Raw genomic sequence first — 12,526 nt, forward strand, 5'->3', positions numbered from 1 at the left:
TCGACGGCGAGCACAACCTCACTGGCGGCAAGCACTAGGGGGTCGGAAGCTCACCGGAGGTCCGGCGATGGTTGGCGATGATGCAGGGCGAGGTTGTCGACGACGGCGGTTCTCCTGGTACCGGCGGCGTCTCCTGGGGTTGCGCCTAGCTTCGTCTTTGTCTGCGGCGGATCCGCGGCACTCCGGCGATGAATTGGTGGACTACGGTGTAAATTGGGAGGTGGCGCTGCTCGAGGAGGGGTTCTGAGATGAGAGAAGGAGATTGGCGTGGAGAAAATGAGCGGAGGAGCGCTCCTTTTATAGCTGCGACGAGGTGCCAAGGCGCGCGGGGCAGGTCGATCATGGCGACGACGCTACAGTGGCGGAGAGGCTTGGGTGATGACGCAGCGGTGTTCCCTACGTCAGGGCGAGCACGACGGACTTGATTGCACAGAAAACGGAGGGCTGACGCGAGCAGGAGCGTGACAGGAGCTTGCAGTACCGTGGCGGACGTCGGCGACGAGGACGACGGCGACAGGGCACGGGGGAGAGAAAGGGCGTTTCTGGCGCGTTGTTGATGTCGTGGCGAGGCTACTGGCGGAGAGAGAGGTCAAGGGGAGGACGAGGTAGGCGGGGCGACTTCGCACACTGGCGTGTCCAGTGGCATGTCCACGCACGCTCTGGTGCGTCGTGGCTGTCACGGGCACGTCCTTGCCCGGGCGTTGCACGCGTCTCTTTGGTCGAGGGAGGTGTCCATCGTGTTCAGGAGAGAGAGAGGGAGGTCAAGGACATGGTGAAGTCAGCTGGAAGTGAGAGGAGAAGGGTTTGACTTGGGGAGTGGCATGGTGCACACGGCATGGCTTTGTCCTTGAAGAAATCATGCTTGATCATTGTCTCTGAGACTTGGCATTGCTCACTGGGTGTAAGAGGGATCTGATGATGACCTAGGCTTGATGGTTTAGGCTAAAACATGCTGGATAATAGAGTGGATGGAGTTGGCAGAAGTTTGCACACAAAGTGTTCGATGAAATGGCCACATGAACAAAATATTTGAATTTTGCCAAAATCTTTTGTGGATGTGATTCAAATAATTTTTGGCTTCGATTGGTGGTGTTGGTTTGCAAAATGGAGTTAGTTTGAGAAAATTCAAAATGGATAGGATCTTGAATCTGATTTGGTGTTGCAACTTTGCTTGATTATATTAAGCAAATGAAAAAGAATTTGTATAGTTGGTCAACACCAAATGTGTTCACCTTGATGAGGTCTTGGATGAGGTGCAAAGAGTTGAGAGAGTTTAGTTTAAAAATTTCTTAATACAGGGGCTCAAAGTGGGTACCCTGATATAAAAGTCAGATTTTACCATTATCTTATGTGAGTGTGTTTTGCTATTTCTTTTGATTTTCTTTGCATTTCCTTGATTCAAATGTTGTTATTATTGGTTTAGTAAGGTTTCCAAACTATTGGCACAAGATAAGATGGCCTAGGTTAAAGTTTCGCAAAAATAGCCATAGGCTCAGATGTGATGCCATCTTTATTTTCTTTCCATTTTCTTTGTTTCTCTTTGATCAAAGTTTCATGGTTTAGGGTTTTAGCAACATTGGTAAACACTCAAGCAAGCATCATGGAAAGATCACAACATATATGCATTAATACTTATGCACCATATATAATCAAATTCAAGTTTTTGTTGGTTCCAAATTTTGAACAATGGAATTCATTTTATTCATTTCTTTAAATTTTGGGATGTTACAAACCCTTCCCCTTACAAAAGTTCTCTTCCCGAGATCTGAAAGAAAACTAGGAACTAAAGAGATCTGGGAATTCAATCCGCATATAGTCTTCTCGCTCCCAAGTGGCTTCTTCTTCGGTATGGTTACTCCATTGAATCTTCAGGAACTTGATACTCCTGGTGCGGGTGGTTTTGAATGCTTCCTCCAGGATACGAATGGGTACTTCACGATAGGTCAAGTCCTTGTTGATATCCACAGATCTGTGATCGATGTTTTTGAAAACCTCGGTCTTCTCAGGAACTTCCAAACATTTCCGAAGTAACGAGATGTGAAACACATCATGCACAGCTGACATTTCCTCCGGTAGTTCCAGTTGATATGATACTTCTCCTCGGCGACTCAGAACTTTGAAGGGTCCAACATATCTAGGTGCAAGCTTTCCTCTAAGTTGGAATCTCTGCATTCCTTTGAGGGGTGATACTTTGAGATACACAAAGTCTCCGATATTGAAGGTCATTTCTCGGCGTCTCTTGTCAGCATAACTCTTCTGTCTCGATTGGGCAGTCTTGAGGTATTCACGGATCTTGTGGACCTTCTCTTCAGCTTCTCGGAGAATATCTGGTCCAAAGATTTGACTATCTCCGACTTCTGACCAGTTCAGAGGGGTACGACACTTCCTTCCGTACAATGCTTTAAAGGGGTCCATTTGCAAACTGGCTTGATAACTGTTGTTGTAGGAGAATTCTGCGTAAGGCAGGCAGTCTTCCCATTTAGATCCATATTCGAGCACACAGGCTACCAACATATCTTTCAGTATCTGGTTGACTCTTTCTGTCTGTCCATCAGTCTGCGGGTGATACGCTGTGCTGAAATTCAGCCGGGTTCCTAGTCCTTCGTGTACCTTTTGCCAAAATCTCGAGGTAAATTGGGATCCTCTATCTGATACAATTGACTAACTCTGCTAGCTTAGGGCCCTGGTATGTGGTCTTGACTGGTATGAAATGGGCTACCTTGGTTAATCTATCGACCACTACCCAAATAGAATCATTTCCTCTACTTGACTTAGGCAGTACAGTTATGAAGTCCATTCCTACAGAATCCCATTTCCATTCAGGGATCTGTAATGGCTGCAGTAATCCTGCGGGTCGCTGATGTTCTGCCTTGACTCTTTGACAGATATCACACTTGGCTATGTAACTTCCAATCTCCCTCTTCATTCCATGCCACCAAAATTGTTCCTTCAAATCTTGGTACATCTTTGTTCCACCAGGATGAATGGAGTAAAGGGTATCATGGGCTTCCTTCAAAATAACTTGCAACTCCAAATCTGCTGGCACACATAGGCGTCCATTGTACCAAAGAACTCCTTCTTCATCTTCGGTAAATCCAGGTGCCTTTCCTGCAGCTATTTGGCTCTTGATTCCATCAATGCTAGCATTTCCTTTCTGTGCTCCTTTATCTGACTAATCAAAGTAGGCTGGAGCTCTATGCTTGCTAGGAATCCTTCACTAACTAGCTCCAGTCTAAACTGCTCAAATTCCTGATGCAAACTAGGTTGCTCTTCTGCGATCCTGGAGTTTAATCGACACGGCAGTCTACTCAGGGCATCCGCTACCACATTGGCTTTGTCGGGGTGGTAGTGAATTTCCATATCATAATCCTTGATTAACTCTATCCATCTTCTTTGCCTCATATTCAGCTCCTTCTGGGTGAAAATGTACTTCAGGATCTTGTGATCCGAATAGATCTCACATCGATTACCCATGAGGTAATGACGCCACACCTTCAAGGCTAAAACTACTGCTGCTAGCTCTAAGTCATGGGTTGGGTTATTCTGCTCATGTTGCTTCCGTTGCCTAGATAGATATGATATCACCTTGCCTTCTTGCATCAACACACATCCAAGACCAATCTTGGAGGCATCACAATAGACGTCAAATGGCTTGGTAATGTTAGGCATGATCAGAATTGGGGCTGAGGTCAATCTGCTCTTGAGCTTCTGGAAACTCTCTTCACATTTATCTGTCCATTCAAACTTCTTGTCTTTCTTCAACAGCTGAGTCATTGGTCTTTCTATGCTTGAAAATCCTTCAACAAACCTGCGGTAATATCCCGCTAATCCAAGAAATGCACGGACTTCAGTCTGAGTGGTTGGGACTTTCCATTCTTCAACGGTCTTGATCTTTGCAGGGTCGACAACAATTCCTCCTAGAGACAAGATATGTCCCAGGAATCCTACTTCCTTTAACCAAAACTCACATTTGCTGAACTTGGCATACAACTGATGCTCCCTAAGGGTATCCAGGATAACTTCCAAATGTTGCTCATGTTCTTCTTCTGACTTGGAGTAGATTAGGATGTCGTCGATAAAGACAACGACAAACTTATCCAAAAAGTTCATAAAGATCTTATTCATGATATTCGTGAAATAAGTTGGGGCATTGGTTAATCCAAATGACATGACATTGTACTCATACAATCCATATCTGGTGGTGAAGACAGTTTTGGGGATATCCGTTGCACAAATCTTCAACTGATGATAACCAGTCCTATGATCAATCTTAGAGAATACTCTGGCACCGGCCAGTTGGTCAAACAGGTCTTATATCTTCGGCATGGGGTATTTGTTCTTGATGGTGACGTCGTTCAATTTACGGTAATCCGTACATAAACGAGTGACACCGTCCTTCTTATCCACAAACAATACCGGTGATCTCCAAGGCGACGCACTTGGTCGAATCAGACCTTTGTGCAGCATGTCATCCAGTTGCTTCTTCAGTTCCACTAACTCTGTTGGGTTCATACTATAGGCTCTATGAGCTATGGGTCCTGTTCCAGGGATTAACTCAATGATAAACTCGATATCCCGATCTGGGGGCATACCGGGTAGATCATGAGGAAACACATCGGGGTATCTACAGACTACCCGGATCTGATCCAAGGTTGGCTTGGCTAAACTCTGGTTGCAGGTGAATTTTCTGGGCAGCCTTTCAGACACGTGTTCTACTAACACTCCGGTGCTACTAGTCATGGTGATGGCCTTCTTGGCACAATCAATCAATCCATGATGTTTTGACATCCAATCCATACCCAGTACTACTTCCAAACCTTTTGTTCCCAGAACAATCAAATTTGCATAAAAATCTATTTCATGTATTCTGATCGGCACATCTTTGCAAATTTTTCTAGCTTTTGTAGTTGAACTAGGTATTTCAACTATCATAACATGCTTCAAACTGATTGGTTGAATCTTACTAGTGCATGCAAAATCTTCAGTAACAAACGAATGCGATGCTCCAGAATCAAACAACACTCTTGCAGGTACTGAGTTAACAGAAAACATACCCAAAGACGACATCTGGCGCTTCCTGGGCTTCTTCGGCATTCATGTGAAAGAGACGGCCGTTGCGGTTGTTCGGGTTGCCTGGGGCAAACTTCCTTCCGGTTGAGACACGGCGTTGCTGCTGAGCAGGTGCAGTGGTATTGGGGGCAGTCTTGGCTAGCTTCATGGGGCACTCATTGGAGTAGTGACCCACAACTCCACATTCATAACAAGTCACAGTTGACTTGTCCTTTGGGGTGATAGGAACAACATTGCTCCCAGTCCTTGGAGTAGTGTTGGTGTTGTTGTGGTTGCCGGGGGCTCTCATCGGGGCACGGTGGGCATGGTTGTTGTTGGCATGGTTGTTGTTGTTGTGGCCTCCTGGCCTTGGGTGTCCTCCACTCCGATTTGGGAAACTCGGACGTGACAGCGGCACATGTGGCTTGTTGTTTCTTGGGGCAAATCCTCCACTTGAGCTAGGGAGATACCTTGCGGTATTGATGGGCCCACTCTGGTTCATCATTCTGCGCTTGCGGTTCTAATTGGCTTGGTGCAGTTTTCCTTCCATCTGGATGGCAGAGTCCACAAGGGCTTCCAGATCAGCGAAGGGGATGTTCACAAGTACAGTCTGCATCTCATCATGCAGTCCATTCAGGAATCTCTCCTTCTTCTTCTCGTTGGTGTCGGTCTCATCAGGGGCATACCTAGACAGAGTGAGGAATCTGTCACGGTATTCCACCACAGACATCCTTCCTTGTTTGAGTTCCCTTAACTCATCCCTCATCTTCTTGATTAGACCCGGGGGCACATGGTACTTGCTGAACTTGAGTTTGAAGTCTTCCCAGGTCATCATCTGTCCTGCATTCATTGCACGAGCGCTTGTCCACTAGGCTCTGACAGGTCCTGACAGGTAGTGGGTGGCAAACAGTACTTTCTCAGCGGCTTCTACTCCCGCAACTTCCAGATTGTTTTCCATGGTTTGGAGCCAATCATCTGCATCTAACGGCTCTTCAGTCTTGCTGAACATCGGAGGATTAGTGTTCTGGAAATTCTTCAGCTTGGATCCAGGATGATCATGGTTTCCATGGCCTTGGTTGTTATAGGCTATTTGCTGCAGTGCGGCGATATTGGCTTGTCGTTCAGCTCTCTCGGCTTCTCTATCCGCCATCAGGGTTTGTAAAAGCTGCAGGATTGCATCTTTATTGTTGCTGCGAGTTGGAGGGGCCATCTGAACATTGAGATAGATCATGAGATAAGAGGGAATTTTCTATGGCTTGTTTTGGTAATGTTTTAAAGCATTTAAAACTTGAGTTCTTGTCATGTTGAAATCAAACAACACTTTCATTCATTCAAACAACACACATTACAAGCTAACACATCAATGGTTTTAAGAACCATTCCACCATTCTACGATACAAGGGATTGGATACAAACTCACACCTACGCATGTGCTCAAGTGATACTACTCCTCATCATCCACATCGATCGGGATGAAGTCATCTTCTCCGGCTTCCATGAACTCATAGTCTTCCACATCAGTGTTCTCGTCTTCTTCAAAGTCATCATCATCACTCAGGTAGGCTGCTCCTTCCTGAATGTCTTCACCTTCCTCTTCCAGATCCCTCAACTGAGTCTCCTGTGCCTTGACAGTCTCTTCCAAGGATGCTATCTTCCCGCGGAGGCGAGCAATGGTGGAGTCCTTCTTGGCACGCTGCTGGCGGAGTGACTTGCGATCCTTGGCAAGCATCTTGATGGTCTCGGTCTGCTGCGACATATGGAGGTGAGTCTGGTTGGCGTAGACGCGGGAGTTGTCCAGCTCCTTGCGGGTCTCGTGCAGCATGAAGTCCAGATGCTCCACATGATACTTCAGCTCGGGGTGCGGGGACAGGTCCATGGGTCCTCCAATTGAGTCATGCCTTGCAAGGTGAGCAAAGCGAGTCCCCTGGATCTGAGTCACATTCTTCCCACACAGACGGGCAAGTGCTTCCTGCAGAGCACGAGCGAGTCCGTCCAGCCAGTTGTTCTCCCGGATGGAAAACTGGATCCTCTCGGACATGGGTGGCTCCATCTTGCCCCTCAGATATGCAACGACAACCCACTGTAGTTCCCCTCCGGGTTGGTCGTTGACTTGAGTTCCAAAGAACTCCGGGTGCGAGCGCTCGAGAAACTCAGATAGGGCATCTAAGTCCCTCTCAAAGGTCAAGCTCCCTCCGTTGCCCAGCTGGTAAAACTTAGTCTGGTTGAGTTGCTCCATCTGTAAGTGAATTGGATGAGTAAGTTAGAGAAGTGAGCAAGTGTGTCAAAATTTTATGTAGAATTACAAGAAAAAGTAGAGCATGGATTTCTCATTTTGAAAAGATCTCAAGGGTAAGAGTCTGAATAAGTTTTTCATAAGTATTCACTTCATTTGTTTTGAAACTAAGTTTTTCAGACGTCCATTCTAACTAGGGTCTCCTAAGGTCAAACAATGGCTCTGATACCAACTTGTAAACACCCGGATTTTTAAGTCCAGATGCCTATTATGCCATACATCGCAATCCCAGGAAGATTGTTTTTGCGAGACATAATAAGTTCATGTCACAGCACATCATTCATTACAAACCATAATAGTCTTACATCAAAGGATCACATGATCCAGTCTTAGTACAACAGTTGATCTAAGGATCAATTACAAAACACATAGCGGAAATACGTAGTACAGGTCCATCTATTCCACAGGCAACGCTTGACGTCAGGAGACGAGCCTAGCTGTCATAGACGTCCTGCTGTCCATCCTCCTGATACTGGTGCTCTTCTTCATAGTCTGGCCATTTGAATAGCCAGGGACATAGCCATGAGTACTTTAAAGTACTCGCAAACTAATACTAGTGTAAGTACTATCAACTCTACTAAGGGGGTTCTAAGCTCTAGGTTCATTTGCATAAAGCCAGTTTTATTTCATAAGCACTTAGTAATAACAGACTCTGCATTTGCCTAACTTAACTCAAGTGGGAACATTAGTGTCATTCCCACAACTCTGTTGTGATCAAGTCAAATTCACCTTTCAATTCACCATTCATTTTTAGAAAACATCTGACAACGGAACAGTATGGCCATCCAACCGTCCATAACCGCGGACACGGCTATTCGAATAGGTTTACACTCTGCAGAGGATGTACACTTGTGCCACAACTTTTGATTACATCCGTCAGGGGTAGCCCTGAATAATCATACTCAGTATGCGGATCATCAACCATTAACCTTTCACTTACATACCCTAGTATAGGCACCTCCCCCATGAGCTTGGCCTCCCAGTGATAGTGATAGCAATCTGCTATCCTAGGAACTGCACAAGGCTTGGGTAGGACAGTCACCTCATTTTCACGTCATTTCACATTTCACGGAGGCAGCCTCGGCATAACCCCTATGACGCTTGTTTAGAGGAACCCATACTAAGGTGCATAAATTTCTAGTTAAGCCCTACCCATAATCAGGTATTGTGGGGGTACTCTAAAATTGGAATGGTATCGCATCCGAACCCAATCATCAGTTTTTATCAAATTCACTTGTCATTCAATGTCATATTCACCAACTTTCAATAGAATGACTCATCATTCTAAGGCTTTCAAAGTCATTTGATTCACATGTTCCCATCTAGAGTAGTCACTTTTAGTTTTAGCACTAGCAACTAGTCATCAGGGGTGTTAACTAACTTGTAACTCTCTAAGCTAAATTTGATGCTCTTGTAATACTCCATATCTAGACCAAGTTAACTAAGAACCTGATACACTTTGATAAACCAAAGTGAAAGCTTGCAAGATAAGGATTGGAATCCTTAAACACAAAATAACAATGTAGTGGTGCCTTGCTCTAGTAGAGCTTGCACTAGGGTAGCTTGCAAGAGTACAGCTTGCCTTGAGTGGTGTAGTGATCAAAGTTTTCTTCTTCTTCGTAGACGTCTTCTTCCTCGTAGCACTCAGTACTAGCGTCTATAAATAAATACAAGGTACAAAATCACCAAACAAATACTTAAGTATTCTATTTACCACACAAGATGATCTATTATCATCACAAACATCACCAAACATAATGTTAGGGTTGTCCATTCATTTGTTTTGAAAAGTAATTTCCTCTCATTGAATCTTACTAAGATTTAATCTCCTCAAATAATAAAGTATGAAAGCATGTTGACCAAAGTCACCACTTCATATTTATTCATTTGGGAAAATGATTTAAATGAAATACTACATCTCATACCATTTAATCACTACTATGGAAACAATTTAATATCACCAAGAAATCAAATATGAGGTTCTATAGAACAAGGTCATTATCTCATATTCAATCACTTGGGGACGTTGATTTAAATGAGAGGATACCTCTCATACTATTTAATAAATAATTTGGGGTAATTTAAATTGACTAGAAATGGCCACATAGACATTATTTTGTTCTAGCCCATGATCATGGTAAACACTAACGATATATATTTACATATTCATGCAGAGCATTTGAAATGTGAATTATGAGAGTTGGAATCAACTAAAAATGAATTATGGTTGATTTTTAATAAATGTTTGAAGTTTGAAAAGGTACTGCCTTGTTATTTTCATTGCATTTGTTCTATAATAAATCTAGGGTTGAGACCAGTGTAGTTTGCCAGATAATTTCCTAAGATTTCAAAAAATATTAAATTCACAAATTTTGGCTTAGTAGATTTTGTTCTATTAAATTTTGAACAGGGCATCAGTATTGAATTTCAGCTAAATGAATTAATTCGAATTCAAATAACTGGGCTTGGCGGGAAAAGCTAACAAGCCTAGGAGAGAAATAGGAAAAAGGGCCGGCCCAACTACGCGTCTCGCACGCACGGGCCGCCTGACAGTGGGCTCCACTCATCAGTGAGTCTTAAACAGCGAAACGGTATGGATCAAAGATGGTCGTAGGATTAGACGATGATCGAACGGCTCACGCTCGTCGTCGTCGACGGCGAGCACAAGCTCACTGGCGGCAAGCACTAGGGGGTCAGCGGCTCACCGAAGGTCCGGCGATGGTTGGCGACGATGCAGGGCGAGGTTGTCGACGACGGTGGTTCTCCTGGTACCGGCGGCGTCTCCTGGGGTGGCGCCTAGCTTCCTCTTCGTCTGCGGCGGCTCCGCGGCACTCCGGCGACGAATTGGTGGGCTACGGTGTAAATTGGGAGGTGGCGTGATGACCCACAAGTATAGGAGGTGTATCGTAGTACTTTTGATAAATAAGAGTGTCGAACCCAACGAGGAGCAGAAGGTGTTGACAAGCAGTTTCGATGAAGGATTCACTGTCAGTGCTCACAGACAAGTATTCATGGGGTTTTGATATAGCAGATAAATAAAGTACAAGTAAGTAAAATGCGAGAGTAATAATTGCAGCGAGTGGCCAAATCCTTTTTAGCACAAAGGACAAGCCGGTTTGTTTACTTATGATGACCAAACGTTCTTGAGGACACACGGGAATTTAGTCCTAGTGCTTTCGCTTCATATAGTTGATTAATCTTCATTGTTTTGATAAGTGTTGTGTGGGTGAACCTATGCTAATGCACCGCCCTTCCTAGGACTAATACATACTTGTGATTAAACCCCTTGCAAGCATCCGCAAATACAAGAAAGTAATTAAGATAAATCTAACCACAGCCTTAAACTCGAGATCCTCGCTATCCCTCATGCATCGATATACCAACGGGGGTTCAGGTTGTCGTCACTCCGGCAACCCCACAATTGGCAAACGAATACAAGATGCATTCCCCTAGGCCCATAAAGGTGAAGTATCATGTAGTCGATGTTCACATGACACCACTAGAAGAATAACACCACAACTTAAATATCAAACCATTAAATATTACTCAACATAGTTCACTACTAACATTTAGACTTCACCCATGTCCTCAAGAACTAAACGAACTACTCACAAGACATCATATGGAACATGATCAGAGGTGATATGATGATGAATAACAATCTGAACATAAACCTTGGTTCAATGGTTCACTCAATAGCATCAATAACAAGGAGTAATCAATACCGGGAGAGTTTCCCCTATGAAATAATCAAGATTCAACCCTAGATGTTACAGCGGAGACGAGGTGCAGCGGTGGAGATGATGGTGTCGGCGGTGGAGATGATGGTGATGATAATCCCAATGAAGTCCAGCTCGATGGCGGTGACGATGGCGACGATTTCCCCCTCCGGGAGGGAATTTCCCCGGCAGATTTCAGCCTGCCGGAGAGCTCTTTTCTCTCTGGTGTTTTCCGCCCCGCAGAGGCGGCTGTGTCTATTCTCGATGCCTCCTTACGCCTTAGGATTTTCGGGAGATCAAGTACGCGAAGGAGAGATGGTCGAGGGGGGTCGTGGGCCCCCTCCCCACATGGCGGCGCGGCCAGGGTGGGGCCCGCGCCGGCCTATGGGGGGTCCCATGGCGGCCCTCCTCGGCCTCCCCTTTTGGCTGGCTCCGTCTTCTGCGAAAATAGGAGCTTCGGTATATTTTCCGTCAATTGTTGATCTTCAGAAATACTGTATCCTGACGGTGCTTTTTCCAGCAGAATCCTGACTCCGGTGAGTAATTCTCCAATAATCATGAAACATGCAAAATAGGTAAAATAACATAAGTATCATCTCTAAATATGAAATATATCATTGAATAACAGCAAATTATGATATAAAATAGTGATGCAAAATGGACGTATCAACTCCCCCCAAGCTTAGACCTTGCTTGTCCCCAAGCGAAACTGAACTCGGTAAACAAGACCACATGTTTATGGAGTGAAGAGTCGATAAATGAAATACGGACAAGAAGCATCACATTAATTCACACAAGACATTCTAGTGAACAACTTCCTCATATAACTCAACTTGAAACAAGTAAAGGGAAATCACAAATAAAGGTGCATATGAAATCATAATTGGTGATGGCAAACTTCGTTCTTGGTCAAAGAACAATTAATAGGTTGTACTTATCTTTCGAGCAAAGCCTTTATATTAGAGCTTATATGGCAGATCTTACATGCTCAGTCATAACAATCTCCTCATAATCATTGACAACCTTCAAAGTCATATTCATTCAGATAAAATTTGTACTAAACAAGGAAGAATAAAAGACATGATTACATAGATCACAATATAATGGTTGGATCACAACAACTCAATTTCCTGCTTGAGATAGAGGGAGATAGGTTTACTGACTCAACATAAAAGTAAAAGATAGGCCCTTCGCAGAGGGAAGCAGGGATTAAATCATGTGCTAGAGCTTTTCAAGTTTTGAAATCATATAGAGAGCATAAAAGTAAAGTTTTGAGAGGTGTTTGTTGTTGTCAACGAATGGTAGTGGGCACTCTAACCCCCTTGCCAAACAGACTTTCAAAGAGCGGCTCCCATGAAGGACGTTATCTCTACCAAGCAAGGTAGATCATCCCTCTTCTCTTTTGTTTACACATGTACTTTAGTTTTATTTATGGATGACACTCCTCCCAACCTTTGCTTTCACA

This window comes from Lolium rigidum, chromosome 7 (assembly GCF_022539505.1).
Source record: "Lolium rigidum isolate FL_2022 chromosome 7, APGP_CSIRO_Lrig_0.1, whole genome shotgun sequence".
Lineage (NCBI taxonomy): Eukaryota > Viridiplantae > Streptophyta > Magnoliopsida > Poales > Poaceae > Lolium > Lolium rigidum.